The following is a 15,662-nucleotide window of genomic DNA, read 5'->3' on the forward strand; positions in this document are numbered from 1 at the left end:
ACCGGGACAGCCACGGCCCTGCCGCCTTCCCTTTTATGTGCCTGTCCTGAGCACAGCAGAAAATGGTGCCCACCGCAGCCCCGGGGCGCGCACGACCGTCTGTGTCCTAGCTGCTCCGGGCTACCCGCTGTGCCCGCCCCCGCACGGGGGAAGCCCGAGCCTGGAGTCCGCCAGGCCGGCGCAGCAGATCAGGAACTGCGGGCGGGAGAATGCACACGCACGGGGTCGCGTGCACAATCTCACGCGCGCACTCGGACACTTTCGGTCGCGCCCGTGCACGCGCACACCCATACTGCAAGAGCGGCCTGGTGGGTGCAACCGGAGACGTTCAGCCCTAGAGCTTCCTTCTTCCCTCAAGGATTTCAAAGTTCTCATTCTCAGCTCCTGTAGAGCAACTTTCCTTAAGTTATGGATTGCTTAAGGGGGGAAAAAATCTGTTTTGTTTTATTTTTAAAAATTCATGTACAAAATCGCTCTTTCCGTAGTAATGTAATAGCTTAAAATGTTGCAACAAATTGGTAGTGTTGCCAAGACGGCAGGATATCTTATACTATGGCGATTGTCAGATGTTTCATGGCAAAGATTAGTTCCTAATTAAACTGCTTTGCCGGGGGGTGGGGAGGGAATAAAGGTTGCTAATGTCTTCCAAATTTGCTATCTATATTTTACCTCTAGTTATTAAAAAGAATGTTTTCCATTTTAACAACAAAAAAAAAAGACAGATTCACAAAACTCAATTTTAAGTCATATGTTTACAGAATGTCTTTTTTTCTCAAGAGTCAAGCACTGGGTACGGAAATAGCAAACCTTGAAAAGTAATCTTTTATAAGGATAATTCTAAAATAATATAAGCTTATTGGAAGACTGGAGTGCTTTTCAAACTACAAAAGCCACTATAGCAACAAGTACCTTTCAGAAAGACATGAGTGCGATGCCTGGGAAGCCCAGGAGACCTCTCTTCATTGAAAATTTCACCTTCATTCCCCCCACCCCACCCCCACCCCCGCCCAGGAGTGTTTGGGAGGGGAGAGTGGGAAATACTTGGAAGGGTGGCGAAGAACAAAGGAAAGAAACCTAGTTCATCGAACTCCCCTGGTACATTCATTCCTTTCGGGAAAACACTGAAAAGAAACTGAGGATAACAGTAGTCAGGTGTGGAAGAGGAGGCAGTTTCTCCGGTTTGAACCCCTGAAAGGCTGATCAAGGGGATTTCACAGGAGACCTCTGCCATTCAGCCCACAGTTGCTACCACATCAAAGATTACCAAATCCCAAGCCAGCAATGTGTAAGAAGTTGGATCTTGGACAGAAGAGATGCTCAGTGAATATACCACCAAGCCTGAGGTGATTCCTGAGACCTACTAGGAAGAAAAAAAGAGAATCCAGCAAATTGTCCCCTGAGCTCCACTTGCACACTGTGCTGGTACAGTTTGCAGAGCACTTCCTGCACAAGCCGGAGGACTTGAATTCGCCTTAGGACAGGCAGAAAGAGGCTCATGAGGCAATGAATGCAACCTCAGTGCTAGGGGAGCCAAGACCAGAGATTTCCACAGAGCTCTCTGGCCAGCCAGTTTAGCTGGTTAAGTGAGCCCCAAACTCAGCAAGAGACTTCCTCTCAACAAACAAACAAACAAATAAGGCAGAAGGTGACTGCACTGTGGATGCTTTACAGCAGTTCCCTCGGAATGGAAACGCTCCCTTCAGGGTAGAGGTTGAAGCTCGTGAATTTTGCACTTTCCCTGGGGAAAAAATGGAATGTAGAGGATATCCATTCCTTCCCCAGCTTGAAAGCACAATTAAACAAAGGCCTGGGGAAGGAACTCTGACCAACCAAGCCATGGGGAAGAAATTTCTCCAATGTGTCAAGCTGCCTGCAGAGTGTGCAGAAAGTTCCAGGAATGTAGCTGTCCTGAGTTGTGACCTGAGTTGGGGTTGGCTTTTCTATGATGCAGCTGCTTTTGAGTCGTCCCTGGTCCTGTGAGTGCTTCTCACCCACACTTCTGTCAGTGACGACAGTAAAAACTCACCAGTCCGCCAAGTTGGACCTTGGTGTAATCATCACCTTGGTTTGTCCTGGGTTGCCTTTCTGGAGCAGCTGGACATAGGTGCATTATGTCTTCACAGAAAACGGTATTCATAACTTCTGGTCTCCACATGAACCTGTGCGCACACACATAGACCCGTAAACGTCCAACATGCACACACACATACACACTGGTTACACATGGACACACACAGGCATTGACACAGATATGTGGATTTTAAAATACTTATGAAAAATTACCTTCAGATATCTTTTAAAAACCAAAACAATTTTGTATTTGCTAAATGCTAATTTTTCATCATTGTAACCATAGACATTCAAGTGACAGATATTTAGGAATGCTGGCTCACAATCATAGCCCTGTCATCTGTAATAGTCCAGAAAACAGTTATAATATAATTATTCAAGATATATCCTTGAGTCCCTTCTAGGTTATAAAGGGATGGGACCAGCTACTCAAGGATAGAAAGGATGTCACTCCAGGTCACCTCGCTCAAGAGCTTAAGCAATAGCCATTTCATGGTTGCATGAGTACTGTGTCCTGCTCACTATTGTCTAGCCTGCAGATCTCACAGCTGACCAGCTCTCCTTTTTAATCGTGACATGCCTGGCTCTGTTAGAAATAAAAGCCATCTGTAACTTCAAAGTGACTACAGTCCAACTTTCCATCCTCATCATTTGTTTCTCTCCTAATCATGGAGTGTATGATCAGACCAAAGTCCCTCACTGTGGTCTGACCAGTTATGTTGACCCCTAGTTGAGAGAAACTGACTTACACTGTCAGAATCGAGTCTTTTTCTTGGGATGGAAAGGGGCTCTCTGGAGTCCTGCAGACAGTGTGGAGTAGGGGCAAGCACCTGGATAGGATCAAGATTTTCTTCAGAAAGAGAAAAACTGAAGTAGACGATGTCTTTATCTTCACAGGATTTGCAGTGTGAAGTTAGAGACGGGAGAAAGAACTAAAGCCAAAGATTTTGTGCAATGTAATAAGGACAATTATAACCTCCTCCTCTGGACACACTGCAAACAGCAAGTTCTAAACCAAACCACGCTTCACAGAAAGTCTCAGAGGAGCTAATGCCTAAGCTGCATTTGTGGAGAAGGAAGCAGCACTCTGAGGAAAGGGGAGCGGAGTTGATCCAGCATAGGCAGCAGGGCAGAATCATAAACTTAGAAATTCTGCAGCTGGTGACACTAAGTGCTTTGAGAGAAGGAAAGCTCTAGGTTAGGACTTGACTCATGCACTCTGTCCCTGGCTGCAAGGATACCAAGGAATATTCCATCCCAGAGTACATCAGAAGAAAAGGGTGCAGGCAACGCTCAAGGAAAATTATTTCTCAGATACAGCTTCATGCGACCCAGTGCATCTCACATAGGCATTCCTGTGACTTTAGTGTTGGGTTTGGAACCACAAATTCCAGGCAGAAGGCTATATAGAGAGTAGTTAAAAGCAGGCCTATGAAGCTTTGGATCAATTATATATATCCTTTTGTTTATGCTTCATCAGCTTTTGGTTAAAGCTTATCCCACAGAATACATAGGTGCCATTGTGGGCAGTGTTTGACATCAACAAGTCTTATAGGCAAGCTTTGAGAGTAAATCTTAGGTGACATGCCATGTCGTGCCCTCGTTTTTCACCCTGGTCTCAGCTTTTGTCCTTCTCTGGTGAAAATGAATGATGGGCTGGTCCCCAGTGAGTCTCCCAAGTGCTGCTCTGGCTGCTGGGGAAGCCCTTAGCCCCTTCAACTTGCTGCCCCTTGCTTCTTCAAGACTTGAGCTTAGACGCCCAGTGTAGGGAGTCACGCCTGCAATCCTAACACTCGGAAGGCTGAAGTGGCTCTTGAGTTTGAGGCCACTTTGCAAACATAGCAAAACTCTACCTTAAAAAACAGAACAAAATTAAAGTTGGGAAAATTTCTCAACCACGGGAGCATGAGAACCTGTTTTTGTTTTTTTGGTTGTTTTGTTGTTGTTGTTGTTGTTGTTGTTGTTATTGTTGTTGTTTGGTTTGGTTTGGTTTGGTTTTGGTTTTTCAAGACAGGGTTTCTCAGTAGCTATGGAGTGATCTTGCTCTGTAGACCAGGCTGGCCTCAAACTCACAGAGATCTGCTTGCCTCTGCCTCCTGAGCACTTGGATTAAAGGAGTGTACCACCACCACCTGGCTAATTTGCTTTTATGTGTATGGGTGTTTTGCCCATAGAAACCAGAAGATAATCAGGAAAGCAGTTATAGACTTTGTGAATTGCCATGTAGATGCTAGGAATTGGACCCAAGTCTTCTACACAAGCAGCCAGCGCTTTTAAACCCTGAGTCTGGGGAGGATCTCCAACACCCATGTAAAACACTGAGTGCTTGGCTGAGGAAGCAAAAAAAGGAAGCTCACCAAGGCCCTCTGGACAGCTAGTGTAGTTCAACAAGTGTGCTCTGTGCTCAGAGACCTTGTCTTAAAAACTTAAGATAAAGAACAGTTGAGGAAGAGATTTGACTTTGACCTCTGACCACTCCCCCATGGACACACAGGTGCACATACATGAAGATGTATGTACACACATACAAACAGAACAAAGACTTAGAGGTTGAGGGGTATAGCTTAGTGCAAGTGTTTAGCATGAATACATCTCTGGATTCAATCCTCATCACTTCAACACACATACACACACGCGGGCACACACACCAGTCTGAATCTATCATTAATCTCCTGGTCCAATTTAGAGAGTTTCTGTGCTCCTCTATGCTGAACTGTAGGCTCATCCTTATCATGTGACAAGTGACATCAACTTTACTTTTTCAATCTTCTCCACTGCAAGCAGACTACACCATTATGGATCGCCTGCCTAACAGCCATTGTTTCTTTCCCCGTTATTAATGAAACACTGACTTTTTCCTGGTGTTCCTCACCCCCCATACAACCCACAAGTATAGGTGAGATGACTCTGAGAAGCAGAGCCTAACTATTTAGTCGATGTGAATTGACATCCTCGGATTTGATAATAGACTAGAGATAGTGAGAATATTACTGGAAACTCAACCAACCTAACCGATAGGGAAGAATTAGATTGCATACTGTAGTTACATAACGTAAATGCAATCCAATTGCAACACAAACCAAGAATTAAATTTAACCAGAAAGTGATATGACTGATTGTTTTTCTCCCTAGAAACATTTCTTAAATATTTTGGAGTATTTCAAATATTTAGATTTGAGTATGAAGGAGGGACAGAATTGAATGAGTGAACTTAATAAAAATAATAGTTCGCTAACCCCAGTGAGTAATTATGAATGGCTCAAGTTAAGCTGGAGACCCAGAAAAGAGGGAGCATTCCACTTAATTATGCAGATGGGCTTGCAGGCTTCCTTAGGGTCTCCAGGCAACATGAGAGACAAGCTGGAGGAGAGGCTAAGACAATGCCAGGCTTCTGGCTTTGTTCCTGGTGGGATAATGATGGTCTTTCCTAAAACTCAAAACACAGGAAGAAAATGAATTTGGGCAGAGAAACTGGTGGTAATAGAGCTCATTTTGTGCCTGTTAAGTGTATAGCCACCATGCACAATGTTCTAACCACTAGACTAGAGGAAGTTTCTTACCAGGGTCTCCTTTATCCTTGCATTTCCTTTCTGTTGAAAGGTAAATTATATCCCCACAACGGTGTGGGAGAATTGTCTGTATTCTGTCAATCATGTTTTAAATAAATGCTGATTGGCCAGGCAGGAAGTATAGGCAGGTCAACCAGACAGGAAGTAGAGGCAGGGTGATGAGAACAAGAGAATTCTGGAAAGGGGGAAGTCCATTCCTTGCAGTCCTGCCCAGATCACCGAAGAAGCAGGATGTGATCTACCCTGCTGAAAAAGGTACTGAGCCATGTGGCTAACATAGATATAAATAATGGGTTAATATAAGTTATGAGAGTTAATAAGAAGCCTGAGATAATGGGCCAATCAGATTATATCTGTGTGATTTTCTTTGGGGCTTACTGGCTGTGGGAACTGGGCAGGACATAAACCCCAACAAGCCGGCCCTCATGTTATACCTCAACTTCACCTAAAGCTATGATTCTAGTATCTCAGATTATTACTATATCCAGAGAGGTCTTTAAAGTGACAAAGGTCAAATGAGGTTCAATGGTTGGTCCCTAGTCTCAGGGCTAATTGACTTATCCTTTGAACAGGAAACCGCTAAGACTCAAACATAGACACAGGCAGAAGGAGTAACCCATGAAGAGATAGGTGGGAAGAGCTATCTACAAGACAAAGAAATTTCTAGAGAAACCAAAATAGGTATTGTCTTGATCTTGTATTAGCAGCTTCTAGAATTATAAGTTAACATATGTCTATTGTCTAAACTATTCAATCTGAGGTATTTTGTTAAGACATGCCAAGTCTAGCAAGCTAAGTACATTCCCTTGCACCATTATATAGAAGAGGAAAAGGCCTGAGCCCCATGTTTGTTCTAAGAATTGAGCTGTTGTAGAGTGGAAGACGTTGTTGTCCTGGCACATCAAGGGCAAAGTTCTGTCCAACCCTCAAAAGTCACTTAAACATGTACATGAAAGGCGCCATTGTGGAGGCTCAAGTGGAATCCGTGGTTCTCAGAGCAGCATTCCAAAACACATAAAGGAAAGGAAAATAACTCACAACTGCCCCTGTCTGCTCAGAGCTTCCCAGCTGTATTTACACAGCTGCTGAAGGCAGCCTGGAGAGACACACACTGAAAACACGCAGATAGCTAGCTGCCTTCCCATTGAGGGACTCAGTGTGTCATGAGAAATGACATAAAATACCAGGAACCGAGCCACTGAGGACAGAGGCAGTGAAAGGAAATTAGGTAAGAACTTGACAAAATATGAAGAAAAGATGTAGAAATTTGATAGATTATGGCTCACGAGTGCCACTGTGCTATCAAATATAATGAAAAAAAAAAAACCAAAGTATTTAAAAGATAAAGGATACATGTGAAAGTTAAGAGCTTTTGAAGATCTTGGTATCGTGATCTTTTATTTTGCTCAACATCTGGAAATAGTTGAAACTCCCTGGAACAGTCAGGCTAGTCCTGGAGGGGAGAAGAAGGGGGGCTGTGGCAGAAGCAAAGCGAAGAGAGAAGGCAGTTTCCAGGAAAATTCTCCAGCTACCCCACCACACCAAACCAAGCATTCGAGACACATTAAAACGCTTTCCTCTTCATTCTTGAAACTGATCTGAACTACGGGGTGAAAATTTAAAAGTAAAAGCTAGTGCTTAATGCTGTGCTAAAATAAATAAAGGAAAATTGTTTTTAACCCCCAGCATCTGTGGTGTGTGTGTGTGTGTGTGTGCGTGCATGTGTGAACTAATTTGCCTTGACAAAGAATTTTCTACTTTGCTTAAGTTTGAATTTTTAAAGTTGATTAGAATAATGAATGAGTATTTTCTACAACATTGGGAAAATGCCAAAATATACTCAAAGATGCTGAAAACGTCTTTTATTATAGTAGGGTACTGCTTGTTTTACCAATTATGGAGATTATAACCAAAGGGAGAAAAAAACACTTCTAGATTTACATATTCTCTGGCATTGTGGTATGGTTAGAATGAAAATTTGAACATATGGAATAAAATTTTTAAATTAATGCAAGTACCCGAAAGATAAGCAATGTCCTCGTGAATTAGTGGACATCACCTAAGATCCCAGGATTCACTACAGCTTAAGGCATAGCGGGTTAGAGCTTAGGACCCTTTCCTTTAAGTGTCTTCTTCATCTGCCCACTAAATGTGGTGCTGTTATACTTTGGAGGAAGAGATAGAAAGATTTATCCACGAGCAGCTGGGTGGAAGACAGAAGGGTCTTTGCCATTAGGAGGAGAAGGCTCTTCCTTCTTCTCCTCCTTTTGCTTCTTATTCTTCCTTCTCCTCCTCCTCCTTTTACTCCTCCTCCCCTTCTTCCTCCTTCTTAAAATATGTGAGGTCATTACCCTCCTCTCCTGTGGAAAGACCCTTTTAAGAACGTAATACATCAGACAATGTGGTCCCCTGAGAATTTGTGGAAATACACATGTAAAGAACAGCAAAAGGCATGTGCATGTGTGTGTGTGCTTGACAATAGTAACATCACATGTTTGCTACACTTTCTTTTAAAAATTCTATCTTTAAAATGTGCTGGGTGATGGTGGTGCACACCTTTAATCCCAGCACTCAGGAGGCAGAGGCAGGCCAATCTCTGTGAGTTCAAGGCTAGCCTGGTCTACAGAGAAAGTTCCAGGAGAAAGGAAGGAAGGAAGGAAGGAAGGAAGGAAGGAAGGAAGGAAGGAAGAAAAAAAATCTACCTTTTACTGTATGTCTTAAAAGCTATAAAACCATATCTCTTCATTCCCATTTCAAGTTGAGAAACAGAGGTAGAAAAAAAACAAGTGAAAATATCGCAACTTTCACAAGCAAAACTGCTTAGGTAAATCTTGACTAGACTGCATCACTTATTTCACAAGAGCATACATTCCCCCAGATGACTGGTTTCAAACCAAGCATTCTCCATGGACAGACACTTTAGTTCAAGAATGACAGAGTCGTTACATTGTCGCTTAGCCTACATACTAACAGCAGTAGCCATACTTCACAGATGAATGAAGGATAGAGAGAGGCAAGCTGTCAGATCACAGTGTTCCTTTGGTATCCTCAGAGGATTGATTCCAGGATCCCTCTCTGATTCCCGCGTCTTCAGACATAAAACCCCTTGTGTAAAAAAAAAAAAAAAATGGATGTAATGTTTGCATACACCAAAGCACACACACTTATATACTTTAACTCATCACCAGGTGACTTATAATATCTAATGCAGTATAAACACTGGGTAAATAGTTGTTACACTACATTACTTAGGATTGATGACCAAGGTAGTCCATATAAATCCTATGTGGCTGAAATATTTTTTTTTTATCCAAGGTTGGTTGAATTCATATAGAATGCAGTACACATAGGATCCACTGTGTTTCAACACTGTAAATGAAAAGAAAGAGGCTTGAACTCAGAAAACTTAGATCCAGAATCCAGTTAGCCAGCACGCTCATGAACTATAGCTGCTCTGTTTGACTGGGATCCATTGAACATGGCCACACTATGTGTCCTGATTGCTCTTAATTCCTTGACTTTGTTGTCTGCCTACTTCTCTGACCAGTTCTCATTTACACCCCAGACTTCCTAACTTCAATTTCGTATTGAGTTTGGTGTTGCACACACTTTCTTAGGCCATATGAATCACTTTGCAGGAGTGAAAGAAACATCCTAGTCAATATTTTATTGTAAACATTTTGCTTTTATTAACTATGGGTCTTATAGAAAGAAATGAAACAGTAAAAAGTTAATACTGGGGTTAGGATGATCTCTGAGACTTCCCTTACAAGCTTAAGATTGCTCACACTTGAATAGGACAGTTTGAAGAAGAAAAGTAAGCCAAGTTTTCTTTTGTATAGCTTTGTTTCACTTTGCACCAAAATGTCAGCGTCTTTAGACATCCAGCTGTTATCCTGTAACGACACCCTGAGCGGGAGAGGCAGAACACAGCTGTTCATCAGAGAGAATGACCCCAGGCTGAGCCAAGCAAGGATGCGGGTGGGAAGAGTTGCAGGAAACGGGTCCCTATCCGTCCCTCAAAACTCCGCCCCCATTCTTAGTCCACATCCGGTAGATGTCAGAGCTGCTGTCCTCACTACCTTCTCAGCTTTCTGAGCCCATTGTCTCACATTCCAGTTGGCACTCCACGGCTGTCTATTCTGTGCCGCTGGTTTCTCTCCATTTGTGGTGGCCCAGGAAGGGATGGACATGGGTGTTTCTCTAGAATGGTTTGGCAAGAACAATCTTTTCCCCACCAATTATATGAATAATGAGTCTTGATTGGTTTCTGTGATGCCTCTTCTTGGTTGTCAGCTTGACCATGATGTGGGATTCCCCTCTGTATGCTGTGAATATGATTTATTACCATTCGTTATTAAAGAAGCTGCTTTGGCCTATGGCAGGGCAGAATAAAGCCAGGTGAGAAATACAAACAGAGATAGAGATATAGAGTAGGTGGAGTCAAAGAGATGCCATGCAGCTGCCAAAGGAGAAAGACACAGCTGCCGGAACCTTTCCAGTAAACCACACCCTTGTGGTGATACACAGATGAAAAGAAATTGGTTAATTTAAGATGTAAGAGTTAGTTAAACAGGTGGATCTCTGTGAGTTCCTGATCTACAAGAGCTAGTTCCAGGACAGGCTCCAAAGCTACAGAGAAACCCTGTCTTGAAAAACAAAAACAAAGAAAGAGTTACTTAATAAGAAGCCAGAGCTAATAGGCCAAACAGTGTTATAATTAATATAGTTGCTGTGTGATTATTCGGGTCTGGGCAGCCGGGAAATGAACGAGCAGTAGTCTCCTTCTACATGACTGCATCTATCTATAATGAACTGAAATCCAAAACGTGGAAGACATAACTGTAAGAGACTTTTGCTTAATTTGAAGTAGGTAGATTCACTAATCTGGATTTTTGAAGCAGGCAGCAGACACATGCCTTTAATCCAGATCCTGAGGTAGGTGGTAAGACACACCTTTAATCTGAGTCACATTTTTTTATTGGAAGTCTATGTAAGGACATGGAAGATGGAAGCTTTTGATCTTTGACTATGTGCCCTCACCTTGCTAACAAGCCCATTCTTTCACTGGCATTAGAGCCTATTTCTTCAGGATTCCAGCATCTACTAAGACCAGTGGAAACATCTAGCCCCATAGACTGAGCAACTACTGGATTCTTGGACCTTCCATTCATAGCCAGCCATTGTGGATTAGCTAGACTGCAGCCCATAAGTCATTCTAAAAAATCATATATATATGTATATATATATACATATATATATATGTGTGTGTGTATAGTTATAGTTATATATATGATATATTATATATGTGATATGTGTGTATGTTCTTATTCTAGAGAACCCTCACTAATTAGTTGCTAAGTTCATAAGCAAGATAATTTCTTCCTTCAATAATTTCTTATACTTTTAAATGCCCCCAACTCTTCCTTTTTTCCTCTTTAAGTTTGAGGACAGTTGTACTACTTTTTAAAAGAAAAATACCCCAGAGCGGGTAACTGTAAATCTTGGCAGCTCCCCAGAGAAGAATGGAAGAGAGAGGAAATACAGCCACACTATTTAAGCCAACATGGAGGTCAGACACATGGTATAAGAAAGTACATGGCAGAAAGGGTGGCTTTAGAGAAAAAGCAAGAAAGTCCAAATTATCAAAAAACTTAGGTTCTGACCACCAGATAAAAGAAGGATAAAAAGGAAAAGGGAGAGTTTTGCTTTTCTTACTCAGGCCTCAGAAATCTGGGCAAACCCAGTTGAGCCTCATGGTGGCTCACAGAGACTATGCTGGGCAGATGGGTGGGGGATGAAGGGTGGGGCTGGAACTCAGGGTTGAAAAAGAACAACATTATACTAAAAAAAAAAAATGATTCTGCTTGTCTCTTTCCCATGGCTTAAGGTGATCCCCACCTTCCTAGGGGTAATCTCTTGGCCAGGTGCTTCACGCAGGCCAACTGAAATGTTAGCTCTCCACCAAGGGTAGAGATTCTGTTCTCTGAACCAGAGGAGTTTTCTTAATGTGTTGTTACTGTTACTCTAACATATCTCTCCTCCAAATAAGTACTCTAACCTCTTGCAAAAACAAGGATACCCAGAGACTCAAAGATGTCTCTGGCTTTTAAGAAAGAAAGAAAGAAAGAAAGAAAGAAAGAAAGAAAGAAAGAAGGAAGGAAGGAAGGAAGAAAGGTTACTTTTCTTAGAGGTCTTTTAACCCCAAAATGCCTAACCAATCTCCCTCCCACTCCCAAAACTCATTGCCCTCATCAGTAGGGTTTCTTAGTTTTTGGATCTGTCTTTTTGTTTTTGTTCTTTGTTTTAGATTATAACATTGTTTCATCGTTTCCCCTTCCCTTCCCTCCTTCCAGACCCTTCTATAACACCCTCACTTAGTCTCTTTCAAATTCATTTTTTTTTCTTCTAAATTGCTCTGTGGTTGTTGTTGCACTATGAGTATCTCTGTTCCTAAAGATACCATTCCTTGGAGGTAACCACTGGCTCCATAATTGTGCTGAAGACCCACTGAACAAGAGGAAAGTCATACCTAATACTGGAAGCCCAGCCAACTACCCAGGGCTAGTGAAGTCGTGGACCTTGGAGGTGAACCTACAATCATCGCTTCCCCAAGCATAACTATTACTTGCTGTTCTAATTCCTCTCTCCGAAGAGGTATGCCTGACTCTTGTTACAGAATTGGTTAAATGTCCTATACTCTTTTAAAACATTCCAGAAGTTACAAGTTAGTTTAGTTTACTGGCTACGCTGGGCATTTAAGAACAATTGGTGAGATTGACCATGTCCTCAAGAGTTCAAATAATCACCATTCTAGTTCAACCTGAGTTAGGATGAATTGAACTCAAATAGAACTGAATTTTCACACAGGTACAAAGGAATATTTTATGAAATCCAATAATGCAATACGCAGGGCTTAGATTCCTGGAAGTCAGTCCTAAAGAAGCTGGGTGTAACTGTAAATGCCGTTCAGATGCAACTTCTTCTAAGTGGCTTGACAGTGTTTTGTCTTCTTAAGGCAGTAATGTCCGGCACCTTCGTGGACAGATTTCCCCTTGTCTAAGTGTTCCCAGCCCATCACCATCTATAGGGTCCACAGCACCATGAACTTGCTTTATCTAAATTTAATTTGCCTTGAAAAGTTGACACCATCTTCTATTTCCTATTTTTGTAAATGGGCACTTTCCCATATATTCTCTTAATCAAGGTAAAAAAGTTTCTCAAACCCTCTTCCTCTTAATCCTGAATGTTCATAAGTTCTGCATATCAAACAGAATCATTCAAGCATTGGCCTCAGCATCGCAATACTTCTCCTACATGCCCTGGATCATTTAATTACCTTCAAGATTTATTGAGCATTTGTTTACTATGCATTTGTTTACTATGCATTTGTTTACTATGCATTTGTTTACTATGCATAAGACAAGGTGTGAGTCACCTCAGATAGAGCAGTGTCCACCCAGTTGCATTGTCCTGGTGGAATTTAATGCTGCAAACAGTCAACAAGACACAAACAACAGCAAGTAAGTTATTTTTAGATAAAGAAAATTAATAACAATAACATGATGTGACAAAGAATGCCAGGAAGGGGACTGATGGAACACAGATTCAGGAAAACCCTTTCTGAGCTGATAATAACTCTGAGATCTGACTCCTGAAATGGAGCCAGCAATTGAAAGACCCGAGAGATGAACATTCTTCTTAGAGTGGGAAGTCAATGCAAAAGTCTTCAGGCATGAGCTAGTAGGAATTTCCATGAGATAGGGGCAGTTTGAATGACATGGTGTGGCTAGAGTATAGGAAGATGCAGAGGAGATTGAGATGTCAGTCAATGCCTCTAGGTGACTCTGGGATGGATGGAGGCAGTGTGCCTCTGGGAAGCAGGTGGAGAGAGAAAATGAGTGGAGGGAGAAAAGACTGAAAGGAATAGTTGAGTCTGTGTCTTCTGAGAAGCTGTATAAACACATTCCTTTGCATAGCTTCCCTAAATGTAATAAAGTTTGTTGTGATATATTCTTCTTTATTATTAATTAAAGTATGATTTTATTATTAATTAAGATATGGTAAAAGTGATTGCACTATTTCCCTCTCTGACTTCCCTTCATCCAGCCCCTCCCAAGGCCCTTCCTTCCAACTCTTTTCATGCCCCTCTCAAACTGATAGTCTCTTTCTCCCTGATTATTATTGTTACAACACACACACAAATACACACACACAAATTTAAAAATACAACTTGCTGAGTCTGTTATTGTTGTTTGTGTATGTACAGTGTCAGCACTTACTACTGTGCACTGGACAACCAATCAGAGGGCTCATTCCTGAGAGAGGCTAATTCTCCTTCTCTTAGCCATCATCCTCCTTCCACAGTTTGCTGTCCAGAAATGTGACCCCTTGAGATTTTCCTGATCCCACTGCAGCATGTCTAATGGTGCTGCTGTTTTTTGGATCCTGTTTCTTCAGCCATTTCCTTGGGAGAAAGGTTCACAGTGGTTTTTCTGGTATTGTGGATTTTGCAGTCTTTGAACCCGCTCTTCTAGGATGTTCTCTGAGCCATAGATGCAGGAACTGCAGTGAAAGTGTATCCTTTGGCGCTAAATTCTTTGAATCTGATCTTGGATTACCAAAGAAATAATCTGGTTGAAATCACAGATAACACACACAATTAATAAACAACAAAGGGTTTAAAAGCAATATTTTCTGACCAGAGGTTTTATTATATGTTTTATTATATGCTATAGACACATGTAATTTGAATATATGCACATGTATTATGTGACATATATGTGTGTGTGTGTGTGTGTGTGTGTGTGTGTGTGTGTGTGTGTGTGTTCTAGTGGAATATTTAGAAACAGGACTTTACTGAAAACCAGCATTTCTCTATTCCAGTGTAAACCAGCATCTCTCTATTCCAGTGTAAACCAACATCAGGTAAAAATCCATAAGAGAGATCTCTATGACTTTAGTTACAGTGAGTGAGCAAAAATTCATGGTTGTAGAATGACTTTTAAATCTCCCTTTAAAATAGGAAAAGTTTTAGAGGAAGTGGTAATATTATAGGTTTTATTAACTTTGAAACTAGGACATTCTCCAGACTATTTTCACTGTTAACACAAAAATCCCAGAACTAGAATCTGTGATAGAATTACTGTGTGAAAACGTAGAAGCCATGTTGTATGCCTAAATGCAATACTTCAGTTACCCTTGAGCTGAGACTTGTAAACTATGATTTTAAGCCCCACCAAGACCTTATATTTATAGTCCCCCTCCCAAAAAAATCATCAGAAATGAGAAGATGAAGAGGCTGTGTTTTTTTACTCTAAAGTTAGAGTTCTTAGATAGATTTGAAACATTATTTCTTTGATGTTTTATCCATCTTATATCACTAAATATATAGAAATAATTTTGAGAATATTTTATCATTAATGAGAAGTTCTTCTCAAAAATAAAGTTACATTTCTATTTAACAAATATTCTAGTTTTCTTCAAGTTCAGAATTTCAATTATAATATCCTCATGGTGTCTGGGATAACATCAGTATGTAGTTGATGAGTGTATGCCTAGCTCTCCACCAAGGAACAAGCGGATGGCCTCAGATACGTAAAAGCCTCATTCAGACAGCCATTAACACATGGCAGGGATCTGTTGGCCAGGAGGAACAGTATGGCACTTATGAAGAACACAAGTGAAATCTCCTTCACAGAGCATCACAGGTAAGTTATTTTAATGAAAAGACAAATTCTTTTTATTATACATTAATAATCATGAGTTTAATACAAATTAATCTGTGTTTCATGGTACAAAAGCTTTGGACTAGGTAACTGTGGAGGCCCAAAAATGTGAGCCTATTGTTACTTTGTCTGATGGTCAGAGAGTTTGGAGCTTGTTCAAAATGGTTGACAAGTGTAGCTACACATCCCAACTCAGGATGTGCTTACTTGTTTGTTTGTTTTTGTTTGACATTAAGATGGCTCATACAAGTAGATCCAGATGGTCAGGATATGCAAGCAGTACTTGTGGAGGTTA

The sequence above is a fragment of the Microtus oregoni genome, unplaced genomic scaffold (assembly GCF_018167655.1).
Source record: "Microtus oregoni isolate MIOR12 unplaced genomic scaffold, Mior012 000161F_ref0000079, whole genome shotgun sequence".
NCBI classification, from domain to species: domain Eukaryota; kingdom Metazoa; phylum Chordata; class Mammalia; order Rodentia; family Cricetidae; genus Microtus; species Microtus oregoni.